The sequence below is a fragment of the Cavia porcellus genome, unplaced genomic scaffold, assembly GCF_034190915.1.
Source record: "Cavia porcellus strain 051 isolate PalLab524CR breed Dunkin Hartley unplaced genomic scaffold, mCavPor4.1 scaffold_12, whole genome shotgun sequence".
NCBI classification, from domain to species: Eukaryota; Metazoa; Chordata; class Mammalia; order Rodentia; family Caviidae; genus Cavia; species Cavia porcellus.
The window spans coordinates 82715221-82737525 of record NW_026947495.1 but is presented as its reverse complement, the minus strand read 5'-3'; the positions used below and the strand labels follow the sequence as shown (position 1 = coordinate 82737525).

At 49.5% G+C, this 22305-nt stretch overlaps 1 protein-coding gene across 5 annotated transcripts in view; it reads left to right on the top strand.

Annotated features, from left to right (window-relative positions):
* The window catches only part of Satb2 (SATB homeobox 2), a 142565-nt gene that overhangs the window by 116218 nt on the left and 4042 nt on the right, over positions 1–22305 (top strand). The gene's annotated exons all lie outside the window — the stretch shown is intronic.

Here is a 22305-nt window from a genome sequence, read left to right as displayed (position 1 = left end):
GTGTTTCTGTGGTGGCACCTGCTCCTGGAGCCCAGAGGCACCAGGAGGGCCGTCAGACCTCTCTGGGTCTCCTGTGCAGAGGAAGGCAGTGAACCAGAGTGCCGCTGTGTGTGTGTGAGAGTGTGTGTGTGTGTGTGTGTGTGTGTGTGAGAGTGTGTGTGTGAGTGTGTGTGTGTGTGTGAAGAACAGAAGAGCAGGTGAGGAGGGAGGAAGGGTTGGCCGCAGGGCTTTGCTGGGGGCAATGGAGAGGCAGCAGGGCAGTGCAGCACACCCTCCGGGGTCAGCGGCTGGCCACTGTCCACCCACTGCCCAGGAGGAGCCAGAAGCCAAGGCCATTGCAGTGCTTTGCATCCAGGTGTGGGTGTCTCCGTCCACATCTTCATAGCCTCATTGGTCAGTTCCCAGCGCCAGAGGCACACAGCGAACGTCCCCACCAAGAGACTCACAAGTTCATCAGGGCCCTGCAGCATCCGCCCGGGGGCAGGCCAGAAGGTGCACCACCAGGAAGTGGCAGAGCTGCGGCCCGTCGCCCCTCTGCCCTGGGACCTCATCCAGCCCCAGAGCCCCTCTGCCTTTTGAGCCCTGCAGACTTTGAATCAGACTTTGAGTTTTTACTTCCTTAAAATTGAAGAGGAGTCCAGTATAGGTTTACTGGAAATTTATTTAGAAATTAAGTTTTTTTTGAAAAATTCAAGGAATACTCCTATTACTGATCAGTATCCTTTGGTAAGTGACAGTAGTCTAGGGTACCCCATTAGCAGAACAAGTGACCGCAGACGAAAGGCTGGAAACCATCTACACCCGCTGCTGTGGCACGGACGAGAAGGTCTGCGGGCTTCTGTCTGGCAGGGCACAGGCCCAGCCCCCTCCAGGCTCCCTGGCTGTCCCTGGGCGGCTGTGCCAGGGCTCTTCCTGCCCTGGCCTAGCCCAGGAGGGAAACTGACTCAGAGTAGACTTTAGTACCACGCCCATTTCAGTTCTGCAGCAATGAGGAAGTTTGGAACTTAGAGAAGCTTGACACAAAAATTGGGAACGCTGCTCTCCCTGTTCCGACTGCGGGCGCCGCCGTGGCGGCTCCTGGTCCTGGTCGGGTCAGCTGTGTGGCCCTGCGAGCTGCAGGGGGATTCAGCAGACTGTCGGATTCTGCAGTTGGCCGGCCGGCCGGCCAGCTGGAATGAATGGGGTAAATCCTGGACACAGACAGCCCATTGATTTATGAGTTTTATTACCTTTTATGTCAGTATTATCAGAAGTAGAGTTTGCTGACAGCATCTAATGTTAAGTGAGAATCAACGATTTTCCGTCTCAGTTTTCAGCATTCACATGAGCCTCTGATTTCACTAAGAGGAACCCACACATCACGGGAATGTGTGTTCCTGTCACTCAGACTGCAGCCGGAGAGCTCAGGCAGGGCAGTCCCTCCACCTGGGTGCGCGTCACCATTGACCTTTGCCCCATCTCTGCACCTCTCTTCACCACCTGGCTTTTGTTTTAACCTTGTGCCTATCTCATAGTTACACTGCTTTGCTGAATTTGTCAGCAAAACAGGGCTGTGGATTAGTAGTTATTTATTATAATCTTAATAGGAAAAGTAAACAAAATGAACTGGACGCAGCCCCAGCACTCACGCACCAGGAGATCTTGGCCCATGAAGCTTGGGGCGCCAAGGACTGTGTAGAGACCACCAGGCCCCCACAAAGCCTCTGTTAGGTGCCTGGGAGTTCACTTGTGATGTGATACTGGCTAAAATCTTAGATATTTTGGCTTAACTGTTGTAAGAATTTCTAAATTTCTGTGCAGGGAATATTCGTTTGGCAATGTCGCTTTGTCTAATTGGGTAGAAAATGTTCCCTCACTAAATGGGTAGGAATGGGTAAAATCAGAGATAATTAAGAGCTGCTCATGAGTGCAGCATCATGAAATACAGCCGTGCTTCCTGGCCTGGGGTGGAAGAGCAGTGTTTGCACCTCGGTTGGGGCTGCAGAGTGCTGCCCCCCAGTTTTCAGCCCTCTCTGTGCCGCTATTCACAGCCTGTCCAGGTAGGGCCTCACTGGTGCACCATTTCTAGAAGGAGCCCCCCTCCCTCGCCATGTCTCTCTGGGAGGCTGAGTCCCCCAGAGTCCCCACCTCTGTCTTCATGCAAGACAGGGTATTTGCAAATAGAGTTGTGCGGCCTCGCATTGCCTGCAGACGTGTTTCTTTTTAGCACCTGAAGTTTGAAATTTTCGAGCCCATATTTAGAAATTAGATTTCACATAAAATTCAAAAAATCCAAAGACTTTACCCACCAGGCTCAGCTCTCTCATGGCTGGAGCTGTGCCTTTTGTGAGCTCACCAGCCTGCATACAGGGCGCATGCAGATGGCCTGTCCTCTCCCTCTGTTTAGGCTCCACACCTATCCTGTCACCTTTGTCCTGCACACTCATGGCCCTCCTGGCTGCATTTCTGCATCCGAAGCCACACACCAAGCCACACAGGCCTTCACCCATGGCTTTGCCTCCCCTGATGGTAGACCTCACACACCACTTGTCTCCTTCCTCGCACCCACACAGCTTTGCACGCTTCCCTTAAATGCACGTTTGGTGAAATGGCAGTGACATGGAGCGGGATTGAGGACACTGAAGAGTGCTGGAGCCCAGGACCTGGCTGTGCCAGAAGAGCGGACGGCAGCTCCTCCCTGGGAATCCAGGTCTTTTAAGGGCGCATCTGGCATCCACAGTCTTGAATCACCTGCTGCTGTGAGCTCTGGGGTCCGGGCTTGAAGCAAACTAAGCCCATTCACCCCGGGGTCCACAGCTTGCTGTGCTTGGAGAGCATGAAGTCTCTGGGACGAGTGTTCATGACGCCCCAAAGGATCGTGTGGCACACGCAGAAACATTCACTTGTGGCATCGGGAGCTTGTGAAGGAGGGAGACAGGGGAAAATGCCCAATTGAGCCTTGATGATGAGAAAGAGATGCGAGGTTCCCCACACCATGTTGAGAGTCCAGCTCTAAACAGTGCCGAGATCGCCAAGGTGAGGCCTGGAAGGCAGAAAACTCAGCCGAAACATCGTGGGAAAGGCGCAGACAGGTTTTTTTGCCTTCCCACGGCTGGGGCCGAATGCTTGCTCCTGTTGTGGTGAGTCCCGCTTCGTGAGCCGTAGGTCCCGAGGCTGAGCCTCAGAACTGTGAGCTCAGGTGCTCGTTAGCAGCATTCTGGCCACAGCCGGAAAAGCCAGGGCCCTGGTGTCCGGTCAGAGCTGAGTGAGGACAGGTGTATGTGGCATCCAGCCTCCTCTGAATGCACAGTGGCGGGATACCCCTGTGCTGGAACAGGTAGGCCCCTAAGGGGTGGGCAGAGGGCACCTGCTGTGGTGCTCTGTCCACAGCTCGGGCTCAGCACTTTCCTGGGGCTCCATGGGGCTCCCCGACTATTGAGGGGGCGCCATGCTCCCTGACAGGTGTGTGTTCTGCGCAGTGTGTGCTGTGCACTCAGTAGAGTGAGCTCTGACTGGTGCCCGCTGGGGTCCCCACCCACTCGGTGGCACCCACTTGTCTAGACCCCTCTGCTGGCTCTTGGCTGGGGTGCTTGGCAGTTCTGGGAACAGTTTTGGTGTTACGATTTGAGGGCTCCCAGTGTCTACGGTGTGCAGGGTGTGTCCCACCCGGCCTCCAGCGCCTACTGTTCTGAGCCCCAGCATGGACATGGCTCACCCCTTTGCAGTGTCGGGTGGGAGCTGGGAGCAGCGCAGGCCATGAGAAGCGATTGCTCAGAGTCCGCAGACAGAACGACAGCCACTCCTCTCCCCATCCCTGGCACCACGTCACCCCTCCTCAAGCCAGGCTGCTACCCCTCATCTCCAGCGCTGGGGACCCAAGAGAGTGGATGCTTTTGCTGCTTTCAAAGATAAGACACTGAAGCCTAAATGAGGAAACCTGCTCCGTGTGAGAGGCTCCTCTAGTTTCCGTCCAACTTCACAGCCTGGCTTTTCTTGTGTGCCGGAGGTCAGGGCGCAGCAGCCCACATCCCTGGATGTGCACCGGGGCCGCCCAGTTACAGCCGAGTTTTAAACCATTCTGCGAGATGAGTGTGGGTTTGGGAACCTTGTTTTTTAATTTTGTGGAACTTGTAATGCAGTGACATGTTGGTGACTCTCATGACTGAGTTTCTCCTCATCAAGCCACCCTGGCGTCTGTGCTCATATCAGACAGGCCTGGCTGCTGACTGGGCAGCAGCAAGGTGCACACCACTGCCTTGTCAGCCGAGCTTGGGCCACTCCACTCCGCATACCCAGGGAACAGTGTGACTTGTGGATTTGCTCCAGCCTGGGGCACGGTGGCTGATGGAGCTGACTGTGGGTTTGCTTCAGCTTGGGCGGGCACGGTGGGTGATGGAGCTGACTGTGGGTTTGCTCCAGCCTGGGGCACAGTGAGTGATGGAGCTGCTTAGTGACTGGCTAAGGTGTCGGCAACTTCTCTCCCAGGGTGCCCATCCTCTGCCTGGTGCAGGTCCCACGTGCAGATGCACCCGGCCGACGTCTGCTTCTCACTGCTGTCCCGAGCAGACCTGCGCACAGCAGCCATGGCTAAGGAAATGCTGGAACAGAGCAGAGCCTCCCCTGGGAAGACCCTGCCCACCCCAAGGGGCCACGCTAGCTGTTCTCTAACAGTGTTTTACCCCATGAGCACTTAGTCCCCAGAACATCCTGATTTCAGTGTCACCAGCTAGTTTTCTAACATGCCTAAACTTTTAAAATTTGTCATTCAGGAACATAGAATGGGAAATGTCTGCAGGTAGTGCCTTGCATCCTAGGAGCTGGCTGTTTGCATCACGGGGCCACATTGCATTCTCCACAGCATCCACACAGGGCTCCCCAAGGGGCCGTGGCAGAAGGTAGCGATAGTGTATGAGACCCCTTAGTCCTGAGGTCAGACATGACATGCATAGTGGCCGAGCTCCCCCAGACATTCGGGCAGGGCAAGACTGGTTTTCTTTTTAAATTCGAAGTTTGAAGTCTTCTCTCATTACTAGAGATGCAGCAGGGCAGATCACTGCCGGAGGAGCTTCACACAGAGCCCGCGTGGGTGTTGGGTGAGGGTGGGCATCTGTGCACCTGAGCCAGCAGCGCAGAGGCTGTGGGGCCATGGTCACCCTTCCCTTTGCTTCCCTGCCATCACAGCTCCTTGCTGCCCGCCAGCTTCCCTTCCAGCTGTCCCCTGGCCTGTCACCTGCTGGACCTGTGACTTCTGCATGCTGCTCATCACTTCTCTGAGCCGGAATTCTACTTCCTCCAGGCCTTGATCCTTCACTCTCTCCATGTCTTCCTGTGGCCTTAGTCCAGGCCAGCTTCCGTGGCCCCTCCTTGTCTGCTACTTGAAGCTCGACAGAGAGTGGAGGGGACAGGTGACCTGAGCGCCATGAGGCAGGTTTCCTTGGCTTTCCGTCCCCAGCCAGGGTCAGGATGCTCACTGCAGAAGGCTGGGCACCACTTTGGCTTTTTGTGGCACATGTTTGTAGCACCATGTAAGAATTACCTAGTTGGCATGTGGACCCGACATTTTTTTTCTCCTTCCATTCCACCTCTTAGTCCCCTGCCATTTGAAGGAGATCTCTCAGCCTTCCAGACCGCTTGGATTACAGGCATGAGCATCAGGCTTGGCAGATTTTATGATTTTAACTATTGATGGAAACTATTTGAAGGACTGTTCATAACATGTAGCAGGTCATGGCTGCATGACTGAAAGACACAGGGTTGAGACCCCACTGGTAAATACAACCAGTTAATTTTACTCTTGAAAATTTATGATGCATTGCTTATTTCCTATAATGGTAGAAACAAGCCAGGCTGTGAAATAGAGGGCCGGGGTTTGCTGAAGTCTTAGGGGAGTAGTATGGTTGGTAAGCGAAAGGCCTTGTGTTAGTAGCTTTTGTCACTGTAAGGAACGCCCACAGAAAATGACGTACAAGGAGCCAAGGTCTGTTGTGACCCATAACTCTGGAGCCTGCAGCCCGGATCCTGTGGCCACAGAGCCCTGGCTTCCTGGGGAGGCAGTGTCGCCCTGGAGCAGGAGCATGCAGTTAGGCTGAGAGGCAGGAGAGGGGCCCGGGGCACAGTCCCCCTGGGGGCCGTGTGCCCGGTGAGCACAGGGCCTATCTCAGCAGAGCCACTGTGAATGCGTGGCTGTGGCTCGCTCACGCAGACCACAGCCATCCCCGGATGTTCATGCTGCCCAGGGCATTTCCTAAGGAGGGGCAGCTGCTCTCCATCTCTGCATCAGGGAGCCCTTGACTCACTGGGCAAAGAGCAGTCTTGTAAGGAAGCTGACTTGTGGCAGGGCTCTGCGACTTGGTAGCCTGTGACCCGGGGCAGGCGTGCTATGCAGGCTTGTGTGACCACAGACTTTCATCGGAAGCGTGCCCTCCGGGGCCCTCCATCCGTTTCTGACTCCCATTGAGGATTTCGCCGGAAGTGCGGGAAATAGAAACACGCTGCTCGTGGGGGTCCGATGTGCATGGAAAAGCAGATGAGCAGCAACAGGGTGAGTCCCAGCGCTGTGCTGATTCTCTTGGGGTGACGGTCAGGATGTGGCAGAGAAAGCCACCAGCCTACCTGCGCCGGCCTCTCAGCTGTTTCTGTTTAGTGAGGAAACCTAAAGTAGCTGAAAACTACTGCTGAGTTTTATTAAGTCCAAGCCCGGAACTTCCCCTTGTAATGATAGAAAAGCACACTTTCAATGAAAGGAAAATGCTGAAGTTCTGAAATTCATTTGTTTTATTATTACTCGGTTTGACCCTAGAAATGGCAGATCAAGCAAGCTGCCTCGGTTTGACAGCTCAAGGGTCACAGGTTCAGTTTCCTCCCAAGTCGTTTCTAGACCTCATTCATCGTGAGTCTTATAGCCTGTCAGCCCCGATGTGGACCCCCGGTAGAACTGCATGTCATGCTCAGTCACCCTGATCACTTTGGGACTGAGATGATGACAGGTGGGTCAGACCCAGTGCAGACTTCGCTGGGAGCAGGTTGGGGACCAGCAGGATGGGTAGGGAGCCAGCAGGCTGCAGTCTCCGTGGTAGGCCAGGTACAGAGCAAGGACTCCGGGATTCTGGCTGCTACGCCATCAGTGGCATAGAAGCGGCCATTCTGGGTTCTGCACAGGAGAGGCAGATGCTCTGAGTGGGCCTTTGTAATCTAGAGAGGCTGTTAAACTGGCACAACACTGAATAACTCCAGCTCACTTTTTAAAGTTCTGTCACTGCCTGTGAGTTTGTTGTTTATAAGCAAGATTTGCTGAAAACCATTGCATGAAAAGATCAGATGTGTTTGGAACTGAAAAACTGACATTTTAGCTCATCTGATCATGAGTTATTAAAACTTGCCCTGAAGTAGCAATCTACTTCACACTTCCTTTTAATTTAAATTTATTTTTTCTTGCCCAGGATTTGTCTGTATTCTTTCTGTATGTGATGTACAAGGACCAGCAGAATCTCTGGTCGGGTCCATTGGACAGACTAATGCAGCATACGGAGTCCCTAGGCTGCAATTTTGTGGTACCAGATAACCTGAGCAGATAGGACAAATCTAGGTAGAAAAGAAGGGGACAGTTGATAGCAGCCAAAGTCGCTGTTTCAGACATGACACAGTGAACTCAGTCAGTGCACTCAAAATAAGGAGTCAGTTTTTCATTGTAAAAAGTACTCTAAATCCCCAATGCTAAAATCTGTGATATGCACCCAAACATATGTACCTCCGGATGTGGGAAAGTCTTCCTATTTCCATGCAGAGTTACAAGGAAAAAACATGCTAAGGCGTGTGTGAGTGTGTAAGTGCAGTGTCTACATACAAGTGGTTTTTGAGTGTAGTTGTTCTCAACCGGGGCTTGGCTGTTCAGGTCAAGGGTGTTCTTGAAAGTGTCCCCTGGGGTACTGGGAGGCTCACATTGGGCCAGTCGGATGGATTTGCAGGCTGGTGTACTTTGGGGAGAAGTGAGAGGGATCCATGTTTCAGTGTCTCCTGTAAAATGAAACTTCCCAAAAAGAGGGGCGGGAGCCTGGCAGGTTGGCACTGTGGCTTCCCGAGGGATGGAAGGGGAGCCCACTGCATAGCAACACATACGCTGGCCACCTACAGTTTGCGTCCTGTCAGTGGACTGGGATGCAGTCTGTCTGCTGAGCAGAACAGCTGCTACACCAGGAGCGTTTCCTGGTCCTTTAGACGTGGACGAGGCCCTCTGCTCAGGAGCTCAGGCCGGAGGTGGCACATGGCCTGCATTCTCCATGACCTCGCCCAGCCTGTCGTGTAAAGCAGAGTGGTCCTCACGTCACACAAGCACGGCACAGACTCTCGCTCATAGGACACGTGTGTGACCAGCTCCTGTTCTGTCCCATGCTCTGCATTTCAAAACCTAGTCTGAAACACTTTGGCCCAGATCGGGAAAAAGAGCTCTGTGTGAGTTCCAGAACCTCAAAAGCACAGCTTCAGGCTGTGACACTAAAGGTGGCCCGAGTAGGGGAGAGTGACGGTCTTTACTCAGAAAGTGACCATTCTTGGTTCTGGGTTTGTGTTTGGTTTCTCCCTCTACCCTCCAACCTCCCCTGCTGCCCCACCTAATGTTTCGCATTAGATGGGAAGAGGGCCAGGCCAGGTATGTGCGAGCTCTGGGAGGCGAGGTAAGGAGAGCCCCACGTGGCGGGGTCACGGAGGCAGATGCGCGTCCTGGCTTCCAGAGCATTCTCCGAAGTCCCTCGTCCTCATAGTGTATCGCGGACAACAGTGCGGCATGGATAATTACATTTTTATGAACACTAGAAAAAAGTCCTTTTGACACACAGCATTTTCCCGTCAGCCTGGCTCTTCGGTCGTGTGCAGCTTCCATGCCCCGTGGCTCCTCCTTTCTCACTTGCTTTTAAAATGTTACCATTAGTAACGGGTCTGTTCTGAGGTCAGCCTCCCAAGAGAAGACACCGAGGAAGACCCCTCTTTCCTGTTGCCCCAAGCCAAACATTTGTTACCTTTTGCTGCTTATGCTTTTAATTAAGAAAGTTATGGTGACCAAATTTTCACGGAGAGTTTTAAGAGCTTTGGTCCTTTTTCAGGCTATTGCCACGTGTATTAGCGTGAATTATGTTTGGTGGCAAATCACTGGAAAAAGTCAGGAGAAAGAGTCCGAGGAGAAATACTGTCATCGATTTCTTTTCCGCTGCTCTCCAGTGAGGCAGGTTTTGACAGGCTGCATCTGAAAAAAGAGGTCAGCCGGGGCTCACCTGCTGGAGAGTTCCAGGAAACAAAAATACCGGACAGCACTCTCCTTCCTTAACCCTTTCTGATCAAATGCAGTGTTTCATTTTGAAAATGAAACTAATCCCCTTGGGGCTTTTGAAACTTTAATAATACACAATAAATAAAAATCATATCTCATAACTCAGCAGTTTCATTTGGCAACATCATCTCCTAGATGCACTGCAACTGCACAAACATAAATACTTGCGGCTTCAAAAGCCCCGTTTCTATTTGCTAAATAAACTTGGCTGGCTTGAAATTCCTCTGTGGACAGTCATTAATACAATCCACTCTGACAGCATTTAATTAAAGTGCTTTTCTCTATTAAATTCATTAGAACCCCCCCCCCCACACACACACACACTAGTATGTAACTCTTTTCTAGACGCAGCCAGGCAGAGACCTGGGAGCCCCTTTAAGGACCTTCTTGTCTCTCTTGGTAACATGTTTATTACACTCCATTTAGCCACCGTTAAGTACGGCTTAGAAAGTCAGCTCCAGGACACGGTCTCTGTCCCTTCATCAGTCTCCTAAAAAACAAATGTTAGTTTAGCTCATCTGCATAAGCAGTTCTTATCTGCATACTTTTCCTGTGCTCTGTCAACACTCCCAGGCATTTAGGCTGGGAGGTAATAAAGACAGGATTTCCATATCAGGACCGGGGAATTTGCGTTAGTGCAGAGCAGGCACTTGGCTTGAATATATTTGCCTGTGGATTCAGGGAGCATGCGTGTAACCGTCCAGTATTAATAGATTATTGACAGTTTAATGTCTTGGCACCTACGTAGCCCAAGAAGTATAATAACCAGGAAGCAGTCAATAGCGTTCACAGTCAGAACCTTTCAGTTAATTGCTGGTTGACCTTAGAGATTGCCGTTAGGCGATACAGTTCTTGGTTCAGACCAGCAGGGCTGTATTGATTTGCAGTTTATGGAGAGATGATCATCGGATACCCATTGCTCCAGTCTGTGGTAAATTTTGCTTTGTCTGCCATCTGAATTGCCTTTTTGGCTGTGCTTTTCACAAATACTCTCCTTACCAGCTCTACTTTAAAAATATTTCATTAAATATGTTCTCTTCTCAGAAATAGAAAGTTGGGATTCTTGAAGGCACACATGATCAAGTGTTTTAATATGATAATAGAGTTTTGATAGAATTCCTTGCTCAATCTGTAATTATAATTCCAACAGGGACCCTGACAAAACTAAAAACTGCTCTCAGGAAGGGCCCTTATATAATACCTTAAAAGTGCTGTACCTTAAAACAGAAGCAGCCTTTAAAGCCAAATGCTTTTTGATCTCCGTAAGTATAAATGAGATGGCCTATATTTGGTTTCTAGAGTTCCTATGCATAACTTCCATGATTTATTTAGTTTTAGCTGAATATTTCTAAAAACAAATTTTGTTAAAGTATAAATAAGCTACACAGGCAGACAAGAAGCAGTAAAGAGAGTTCGTAGCTCGACTTTAAACCGCTTGCTTTGCTCACTTTGATACCCGTGTGACATTGGAACCCTGGAGGCCGAAGCCAAGCGGGAGCAAAATATATACTTTGAATTAATTTTGTTACTTATCTGCCTTGCTGGTTCTTCACACAGGTTAACTTTATTCATTCGGCGTTTGTTTTGGACCGGCCTGCGGCGCTTTCCGGAGCGCGGGGAGGATGGACCGGCTCTCGCCTTCCACTGCACCGGGAGCCAGGCTCCTCTCGGGTTTTCTTGGGATACGGACAATCACTTTTAAGAAGACAGTCTTCACTTTCGTATATGCTGCTTCTCTTGGAAGTTCCCTTTCTTTTGTTGCGTAGATTCTCGAGTTTTATTTGTTGTTTTGCCTCCAGTAGCTTTCCCTGTCTCAGGAGCTGTGTGCGCAGGTCTGAAGTTCCCTTGGTGTAGAAGTATTTCTGTAGGTCAGGGAGGAGAAGAGAGAAGGAGACTGATAAATCCAGCATGCCATTGCCATTTTTTAATCCCCAAGAGCAGTGGCACCCTTGGTGTATGTCTTTTGAGTATAAGTAATTTTCAGTTGGGTGACTTGGGGGAAATTAGGGAACTGCACGAGTCCCTTTGGTGCTACAGCATACGCAGAGTGTACGTTTACATGTAATAAAGTAGGACAGACTTTGTAATTCAGCTTCTCTTGGGAATGATGTATTTTTAAGTGAACACTTATGCAGATTTGCCATTTTTCTCCTCTTAGGATGCTTCCATGTGTTCTAAGTTTTAAGACTCCAATTTGTTTAATAAGGCAGTTACCAGTGGAAAGTATTCTGGAAATTTAGGGCAAGTTTTAAGTTTCAACTGTGCATTCACCGCATAGTGCCTTAGCCTTGGAGAGGAAGAGACAAGGACTAATGACAGTGACCCAGCAGGGGAGGACACAGAGCAAGCCACAAAGGGCACCAGGCAGAGGCCCAGCCTTGGTCAGCTGCAGGACCCACAGTTAGCAAGAAGTAATGCTGCTCAGGTTCCTGGGAAAATTTGCCATCAGAGGGGCTTTGCAGGACACAGTAGGAGGCAGGTCAGAGGCTCCACTGTGGCTGGTGTGTGGCCTCCAGGCACAAGGCAGAGTCTTCTGGACACCCAGGCGACCTTGACCTGCTGATGGCCCCTGGAGGCTTTGCAAGATGCTCTGGAGGCAGAGGCTGCAGGACTCAGGCACATGATGCCAGGGGTCCGAATCCCAGTGACTGGAGGCTCCCTGTGGCGGGAAGCAGCGTCTGAGAGCAAGGTGGAAGGGGGTCCTCGGCAGAGCAGCACAGGGTTGACAAGGTTGAGGGGTGTGGACGGAGGACAGTAGTTCCAGACTTCTGCTGTCTCTGCTGTCACCCACTGGGGGTGGGGTGGCCTTGGGGCAGCAGTGGAGAGTGTTAATGATTAATTCCCTGCTAATGGCATTTGTGAGTATGTTTGTTTTGCATGGAGTTCTCAGCTATTAAATTAAATCCACCCCTAAGCAAATTCACATTTGAAAGTATAATGACTTGACATATCTGCTTTTGAGGATGACCTATCCAGGGTAAGCAAATATGCTGGGAGACAATCAGACTTACTCTGAATCCAGGCCTCCAGAAGGCCTTGGGGATGTTCGCGGAGCCTGGCTCTTTCTGTGGGAAAAGGAGTCTCTAGTCTAGCGCCATGGCCCCAGGAAATAAGGAACCATAGTCTCTGTCCCCAGGAGAAGGGACCTGGGCCTTGACCTGGCCTGTTGGGCCCCACCTCTCACCAGGTGCAGCCACAGGGTTTGGAAGCTGAAGGCTCCTTCCCTTGTGTGCAGGGTCAGAAAGGCAAGACCTCATCCAGCTGGGAACGGCACTTGGTTGAGAATTGAAAAGAATCCTCTAGAACCCAGTGCCTTTTAGCTTTGGGGAAGTTCTGCCTCACATCACTTAATTTTTCCACATTGTTTTTCTCTTGAGGGAAAACTGTCCATTGGGGTCAGTCTCTGTTGAAACCAAGCTAAGCTGCAGACCAAAGGCTGTGTTTGATAAGCTCTCATCTGACACCTCTGGGGGCTGGGCCACCAGAAGTCTTCCCTGCCCCACCCTAGGTATGGTGGCCACTGCGAAGAGTCTGAGGAAAAGCTTCTACTTTGATCCTTTGCCTTTGTTTACCCAGTTTGGACTTCAGGGCATAATAAAATACACATCAGTGATGTGGTAATGCTGGATATTTTGTCTTTTACCAGAGTAGTTGATTATAATCCACCGCCGAAGTTTTGCTTGCTATAAAAGGCATATTTCTACTTTTATGTGTTTGATTCACACAGTGCTGTCTTCTCAAGTCCTGTTATTAAGTGGTTACATCCAGAGAGCAAAAAATATGCTGAGGTAGTCTGTTGCTGGTGGATGTCTAATACTTTCGCTAACCATAACTGTCAGATTGTTCTGACTGCTGAGAGCCCTAACTGTAAAAATTACAGAGAAGATGTGGCCTATCGCATAATTTGGAGCATGCTCCTGGGGGCCTCAGACACGTGGGTTGCTTTCTTCTGCCTCTTTCCTCAACGTGCAGCTATTCCAAACACCCTCTCTTTAAATAATTCAAAGCCTACCCTTTTGTGAAGCTGAAAAACAACACAATCGTGAAGTCACTAGTGCCATTGTTATTTTTTTGGTTTAAAAAGTCAGGTCTCAGCATTCGGAAGTCGTATCTCACCGGCATGAATGAAGTTGTTTGCATTACGGTCACATTTTTACCCCACTTGAGAAATAGCCAGCGTAGATAAACGATGGCGTCTAACGGGGTTTCTAGACACTTGACGGTTACCTGTGCTTTGAATATCAGACCTTTTCCGGGACCATAGCTTTTCTGCCTTGTGTTCTGTGGCCAGGGCAGTAGAGGTGCACAGGGAGGGGAGAGGGGATGCCCATGGGGGGGGGGAGCTGGCACACACTGATGCAGCCACACTTCCTGAGCCCTCCCGTGGACTCTGACGCATTCATGGCCTGATTTTGGCTGTGCTGACCCTGCTACAGGGTGCTGGGGAGAGGAGCAGGACAAAGCCGTGAGGGTCGGCCTGTGCCTGTGTTGCTCCCCGGAGGGGAACCGTTTCCCATGCCCTTTGGTGTCCCCCTGATACCGAGCTCCCGTTGCTGATCCTTGCCTGCTCACTTTGCCATCTCAGTCCGTCTTGTGTATCTAAGCGGTCACTCGCTCAGCCCCATCTGTGGTTGCAGATTTTGGCCGTTCCCAATAATAAGATTAATGACTGTGTGCATTTGTGTTTTACCCACAATGTACCAGCATTGCTGCTGTAGTTGTTCTCAATTTATTACTGAAGAGGAAATGATATAAGCCAAAGGCTGTTTTAAGACCCATGCTTCCTCCAGCACCCAAGTTTATTTTAACAGATTATTGTGTCACAGAGTTGTTATGCTTTTATCTTCGACCAAAGTGTTTATTTTGAGAAACAATTATTAAACTGCATTAAAAACATACACAGTCTTCCAATAATATCTGTTACAGTATTAAAGGGAACTCAGACTAGGGCTGGATGAAATTGAACACGGATTTCCATGTCAGACTTCCTGCCACTTGGCTTGTTGGTATTGATCTCTTTTGACACGCTCTTCTTTTATTGAGTAGCACTCATCCCCCCTTCTCTCTTTAAATCCCCTTCCGATTGCTCTGTGTGCTAAGAGCAATTGTAAGAGGAAGCCAACTTATATTAAACCTGCCTGGAGTCAAAATGTAATCTAACACCTGTAGCCTGCAATTTGTCATCGCTTCATGGATACTTTTTTTTTTAATAACAGATTTCCTGAGTTTTGACCTTAGGATACGGTAGATCCCTCAAAAGCAACAAGAGTAAACCATAGTTTTTAATAAGTCGTATGATGTTAGAGTATGAAATTACAACCTCTTACAGCCAACTCAGGAACATCCTCTGAAGTCAGAAACAGAGCCGAGTTGTGTACCTAAGTGACTGTGCTTTGCTTCTGAAACTGAGCACAAAGTCAAACTGAAACTCGGCACGCACGTGCCATTTCCCCTACCGCTGCTCCCTGACGCCTGCCTCCAGGATTTGGCCCAGGTGTGGACGTCTTTAACTGAAGGATCTAGTTTGAATTTTATGGTAAAATGTGTGGTCCTGCGTTAGCACAGAGGCTGTGGCATGTGTATTTCACATAAAAGTTATGAAGTCTTTGATCACGGGACCCCTTTTCACTTTTATCATTGAGGGACCCAGTAGTGTGATACATGTACCAGTATGACCATATTAGAAATTGTTAGAAAATTTTAAAATACTTACCACTTTAAAAGTAATTATAGGCAGCATATACATATATAAATAATACATTTTATGAAAAACACCTTGTAATTCTGAAACAAAAAGTAAAAGTTTTACGTATTCTTGCGAATATTTTAATGTTTTTTTCAAATTTCTGTGTTTAATATTTTGTGTAGTTTTGGTCAAAGCCAATGCAGAAAAGCAAGCTTTAGACAGACATATGATTAAAGAAGGAATATTACAGCAGACTTTGCAGATGATGCTGACATTATTCCTTGCTGTTACAGCAAAACTCTGCAAGTGGCAGTTTCTCAGGGGTGGGTTACGAAGTGATGCTGAATCAGAAACCGTGCTGGTGAGAGCTCCAGGCTGCCACACGTTGTGGCCTTACCCGCCGGCCTGCCTCTCACTCCAGAGAATCTTTTACTAGCGCATAACTTCGTACTATCATGCACTGATCACTCAAAATGATTGGCTTACCCTTGTGTACAGATCTTCCAAATGTTAACATGCTCTGTTTTCTGGCCTATTTAAAGAGAAAAACGGAAACATTTGTTCAATCACCACTTACACCTATCATCAGAAAAGTGTTCATATACTGGGGAAGTGTGAAGGTTATGGGAGCAGTTACAAGTTTTCCAAAATTCTAAAAATTTTGCTTGAAAGGTCAAATTTTGTCCTTAGTAACAAACACTGTTAGTGTTTTTCTTGAATTGACAGGCTTATCACTTGCCCTAAGAGTAGTGTCTGCCAGATACTTAAATCTGAATAACATGTCTGTTACTGTCTTCCTCACGGGGACACAATACATGACACCCAGCAACTTAAAGGAGGAGAAGATTATTTGGGCTCACAGTTTCTCGATGTCACAGAGCATAGTTGGCTGGTCCCAGGACAGGGTGGCATCACAGAGGGGAAACAGTCCATGGCATGGCAGGCAGGAGAAACAGAGATAAAGGGAAGAGGAGAGAAGGCCACACCAGTGACTCTCTCCTCCGACCAGGTGCCAGCTCAGAACGTCACCTTTAGCTATAAACTCACCAGCAGACTCATCCACTGATGAGTAGCCACCTCCATGGCCCATTCACCTTCCAGAGCCCCACATGTGAGCACACGAGGCTTTAGGGGACCATCGTAGATACAAACCGTAACACAGTCTGCCCGTGGGTTGCTCTTTCAAGTAAAAATGATCTTCCACGGCAAAGGTTGTACTGCATCTCAAACATTCTCTTCTAAGAGAAGAGGCCACCATCTCTTTGCCAGCCTCAGATTTCCTCAAACAGAACAGGAAAAGGAGATCACTCCATAGTTGAGATTTAAGGGCGTTACTAAAGCGGTGCCTGCGTGCGCCCTCGTCCCATGAGCTTCCTGAGTGAGGAGCAGAGCAGCACTGTTAGGGTTGGCACATCTGCCTTGACCACTGCAGCCTGGCAGTTTCCCCTTCTGCTTTTGTAAACTGTAGCATGGTCAGAAAAGTGAATAATGTCTTAGTTGGTGTGGAAATATCTCTGATGGCATGGATGTCTTGTGATACACAGCTGGGCCCCAGTGGTCCATGGCCGTGCTTCGATGCGGATGCCAGGCCGTGTGTGCAGGAGTTCTGGGAAGGGATTAGGACTCCCCAGTACTGTGTGCTCAGTCCTCCAGAGGTGACTCCAAGGAGTTAGGGGCCATGTCAGGAGCAAAGGTGTGTGTAAGTGTCTGAGAGAAGGGCGGAAGAAAGTTATGTAGACACTCCCATTTGTAGATCTGCAGCTCTAAAGTGCAAAAGACAGACTTCCGAATGTGTTGCTGACTTTTATTATGAGCATATCAATAGACCGTGTATTAGCATTGCACTACGGCATCCTCTTCATATTTTTACCTGGTAGACAACACTGAGATGGTTACTGAGAAGACTTAAATTCTTAGCATGCATCATCTTAAACACAATCCTCTTAGTCCTGTGTACAGTCTTGACAGATAGCAAACACTGGCCGGAGTCACAGGGCAGCGCAGTGCTTGTGGCTGTAGGGTAGAACTGGGTTGGAAACTGTAACTTCCCAGCTCTTCAAACCCCTATCCTTGCTTCCACTCCTGTCCAGTGACATCTTCTGCATCATAGGCATCGTGTAATGCCCTCGAGTTATGGAACACACAGACACGGTAAACAGATTAGTACGTAAGGGGAAGTGCTGTGTGTTCTCAGATAAACACTACGAGTAAAATTCCTACAGTTAGTGGCAGTTCTTAATCAGTATTCACTCAAAAGAAGTAACAGTAGGAAAAGCAGTTATGCGGAGCAGGTTAGAACACCTGGTCTGGAAGCGGAGAGAGCGTGGGACGAGTCCAGCGTGGCCAGGCTCAGGCTGGAGGACGGCCCCTGGATATTTACATTCATCCTTAGTCATTCATGCTGGCTTCTCCTGGCTGGGTTTTGAGTCAGAACTAACAGTCTTTAATGCTGATTGTGAACCAAAGTGGCTAGAGTGTTGGAGCCCAGGCACACACACTCGTGGCGGCATCTCCGCATCTGCCTTCCACGCTCTAGCTGAGTGACATGGAAGGCCTCCACCGTGAGTCCCCCTGCGGTGAGTGTGTGTCCCAGAGGTTTAGTGGAAGAAAGCCGTCTTCCTTTGAGTTAACTATTTGGTATTCTGTGTCGTAGAGGAGGTGAAGTGAAACAGGCGAAGGTGTTCTGGTCTCGGTGCAGGCTTGCCCGAGTTCTCGTCTCCTGTCCTGCCTTGCCCGGCGGGGCACCCTGGACCCCTCCTCAGGACAGTCTTGTCACCCAGAGGCTCGCGCGCACCTGGGCACTGTCTTAACCTGCTAGCAAGCAGGATCCCCCCATTCAGCTGCCGCCTCAGTGCCGCATCTTCTCTGTACAAAAAGACCGCAAAGTCTTGGCATATTGTAAGTAATCCAGTTCACCCCGTAATGATACAGTGAATTATATACTTTCCTAAACTTAATCATTCAAAATCTTACTTCCTTCCCTGCAGGCAAGAACCAGTATATTTTACACATGGCTCACAGCTGGTTTTCATTGAGGCCTTCAAAATCTATTTGAACGCTGGGAGCTTTAAGAAGAGCCGCTTTATCTTCCTTAGCGTTTGTCATGGTAGCACGAGGTCCTTTTTTGCAGAATGTGCGTCTTGAAGACAGGGAAGCAGCATGTGTCCATGTTACAACTCTGCTTTGTGACTGCGAAGGGAACTTGGGGTTTTATTTTGAAGCTCATGTCCCTTTCGAGTGTATTTGCGGCTTCTCTTTCTGCGCTGCTGTCTCGTGTCCCTCTGTGCATGTATACGTCGTCTTTAGGCCCAGAGAGACACCAGAAAATCAGTAAGGAGTACTCAGCTGCCCCGTCCTCTTGTTTATACCCCACTCGTAACTAGGGCACCAACTCTTAATTGTTGGGTATGGCAGTCGCTGTTAAAAAGCAGTGTAAGTTAATAGGCCCAATTATTGTAGATTGGCCATAAATATTGAGTACGTGGATGTACTTTCTCTACTCCGTTCACTCAAGGCTCACTCCGTTCACTCACTTTACACACAGATCCTTCAGGGTGTGTTAACACCGTGGACAGAGACGCAGCCACTGTGGGGTAAATTAACCTGGCCTGCACCAAGGGCCCGAGCGCATGTTCAGTTGTTGCGGGATCGTGCTGCCATCTGGGGTAGTTTGATGAAGACCTAATAATGGGCCACACGCTGTCTTCACTGCTGACCCTGTGGCTGTGTGAGTTTCCTCTTCTCTGAGTAACAGGCGTGGTTTCCAGCGCAGCTCACGGGCTTCCTGTCTCCCATGCCCGTAGCTGCACCACCCGGCCATGTCGCCATGGTCATTTCTTCCCAGCAGTGTGTCCTGCAGAGACGGGACTGCTGTCTTGGGACGCGTCCCCTTGGAACGTGACCGAGGGTTTCTCATTTTGGTTTTGGTTGATATTACTGTCAGTAGTCAGGTGAAGCTGGTGGCCAGCACATGGGCAGTGTGACTCTAGGGTGGCAGCTTTCATGGCGTTCAGGTGTCCAGGCCCTCCTCGCTCTGTCTGTGGGTACCATTGCCCTGGCCCGGACCGGGCTCGCATCCCGTCCTTCCCTCTGCCTGGCACTGGGCGTCCTTCACACATGCCTCTGTTGTGGCAGGCCATTTATTGCCACCTGATGTTTTATTTATGACCTGTGTCCTCTGTTCTAGAGACTTCATTCAGTTTTTCTCCATGATTCTGTTGCTAGAAGGCAGGAGAACAGAATATAAAACCATGGGCTTTTAAAGTCAGACAGGTCCAACCATGGGCTTTAGAGGCTTGGAGCACAGGTCTTTAACAAATCTGCAAGTTCAGTTTTCTCATCATAAAAGGTAGGTGAACCCTCTGCCTTGGAGATTACGGGGAAACAGCACAGCGCAAAAATCTGTTCAAAGCCTTTAGACCACAATTTGGCTTCAGTAAACCTCGCGTCACCGCTAGCACCTCTAGTGCTGTTGGCATTGTTACTGAAATCTCTTTGGTATTCCACTGCTGTGAACCCTTACCTTGAAAAATCAATGGCCAGCTCAAAGAGGTTTTCAGATCAACCTTCCTAGACTCTTTATAGAAATGATCAAAAATGAACTTGTTGACTGTTAAGTTCAGCTGTGATAGACTTTAGGGTGTGACTTTAGCGTGCCCAAAGGGCAAGGGTGAGAAGGGATAGATCACTATCTTTGCAAAAACAATGGATTTTGGCAAAGCAGGGGGAAAGATGGTGTACCTTAGAGATAAGGATCATCTACTCATACAGTAAATTGCAGATACTGTACACCTTGATGGTCTTTCAGACACATTACATAGTCTTTTATTCTGCATGCAACTACCAACCAAGAAAATCTCCACAGTTGCAGGTGGCGATTTCCTGTCCCCTCCCATTCAGTGCACTGCAAGCGTGACCACTGTGCTGACGCTTGTCACTGTTGATATTTCCTGGTTTTTGCCATCCTTGTGTATTTCTTGGTTTTCCTCTTTGTGACTTTGACAGGAGTGTCATGGTGTGGTGGTTAGTGCATCACTTTTGACCTCTGCGCTCAGCCATCCCAGGCATGCGATAGCATCTGCATTGGCACGCGGCAGCCGTTTAGCTTCCTGCTGCTCTGCTGTGTCAGGTGAAGGCCACAGTCTGTGCACTCCAGTGTCGAGAGACTGCTGTTGCTTCTAGTGGGGGAGTTTAGTGCTAAAACTGTGGTAAAGATACCCTTTGGGGGACACTAGAACTTGGTCCGGGATTCATACAGTGTGTACATGACTTTCGAGGAGGGACATTTCTGCCCCCCATTTTGACTAGGGAAGAAGGTGAACCTGGAGACTGCAGACGTGGGCAGTGTTGCATGTATTGTTGGGAAGATGCTTGATTAAACTTAAGGAGAAGCCCAGAACATGTAATCTGGTGGTGAGAAGAGCAGGTTAGAGAAGAACACACCTCCGATCAGTGGACGGGATGTTCGTTGTCTCAGAAGAAGTAAAGGTGAATTCTGTGACTTAAAAATTAATCAGCCAGAAATCGGTGGCTGCACTGTCACCAGAGTCTGAGGCTCCTCTGTCCATCCAGCAGGGGTCAGAGGCGTGGCCCTCGGGACTCCTGCTGGGGACAGAAACCATGCTGAGTTAGTTTAGAGGGAAATGAGAACACGTGCTGAGAAATGCAGACAGAAAACTAAGTTCAGCTGAGTGGGCGCTCAGGCACCTGTGCTGGGCGAAGGCGGCTAAGAAGCTAACAGACTCACCCGGATGTGAACGAGTGAAGACAGGATGATCTGCACCCACCCGCGCTGTGTGCGTGGTTTTAGAAGAACGTTCAGATGGATTTTCCATTCATGGGAAGACCGTCCTTAAGCATTAGGTCCTATACAGCACCTCATGATGTGAGGATTTGCAGCTACTCATGAGAGGAAATGCTGCCCTGCGTTAGTTAGAATTTGTTGAAGACCAGCAACTCTCTGCCTAGAGGAATCAGCATTTTGGTGGAATAAAGGTAGCTGGGACAGGAAATGTTGGGAGTCTTTCTGACGGGCTGTGGGTTTCCAGTCTGGAGGCTTTCCTGAGGAGCCATGGAATATACATTCTCCTGTGTAGAGGCTTCTCCTAGGTGCTGTGGGCTTCTAGTTTATTGTTGATGTAAATAACACCTCCATGAGGAACCGTAGGATCCAGTTTTTCTTAGTCCGTGTACAGTTATGCAGGCTGTCTGGCACCAAATGCCCAGTCAGTGTATGGTAGTTGTTACTATTGTTCCTTGGCCGCTTCCTACCCCGCCTCCGTGTGCATACATATGACTGTGCTCAGCTCTAAGAAGTGGGGGCGGTGAAGTTGTCCAATTGGGCAACAAGGAGAACAACTGCGATCATGCAGAAAGATTATAGGAACTTCAAAGTATAGTTTTGGAAAATCTCTTTAAATCTAACCAATGTACAATGGAAAACCCCTAAAGAGCCAATCTAATTATTCAATTAAATGGAACCGTTCTGCTGACTTTTACTACAGAAGGCAAGCGTAATTTAGAAAATGGGGCATTTTAATTCTCTTTTGTTTTCCAATTAGCACAGTTTCTCTAATGGGGAGTGCTCGGGCTGCCTGGCGTCCTGGTCCTCGGAGCATGTGTGCTCTACCTGATGTCCGTCTCACCTGCTGGCCCAGAGCCTTGCTTCCTGCAGGACTCTCGGTGCTGCCCACTGCGCTGGCTGCCCGGGCGGGGGAGCCCCACGCCCCACTTCGCTAGCGGATAATTAGGGTGTGGGAGGAAGCAGCCTCACTTTCCTGCTGACGCCAGCTCACCCAGCAGACCGCATGGTTTACTCTCAGCCGGGAGTGGTGACGAGAATGCTAAGAACACTGATTTTAATTGGTCGGCGTGATCGGGGCTGAGCGCCGCTGCTTCACGGTCCTGTGCTTTACATGACTTCTGCCACCAGCCGTCAGCTTGTTATGTGTGACAGATACCCCACTTGCTCTTGATGATTACTTAAACAAGTTTCAGCCTTTTCTGTTTGCTGTTTATTTCATCTGCCCTGATGTTTTTTAAAGACTGTAAAGGCTGACATTTTCACATTGCAGGGAAGGTACATCAGAGGGCCCCGCAGCCTGGGAGAGTGGCAGGGATTTCTTTCTTCCTTCTCTTGAACCGCGTCCTGTGCTGCTGTGTGTCAGCTTGGAAGCAGCAGGCCCGTGGGCAGCGGGCAGTGTGCACTGGCGGTGGGGTGGTGGGCAGTGCTGTCATTAGTGCGTGACACACGGCGTGGTTTCTCCTGCCTCCGTTGGGGTGATTCTTCGGAATGCTGGAAAATGTTTGATTTGTGACCCTG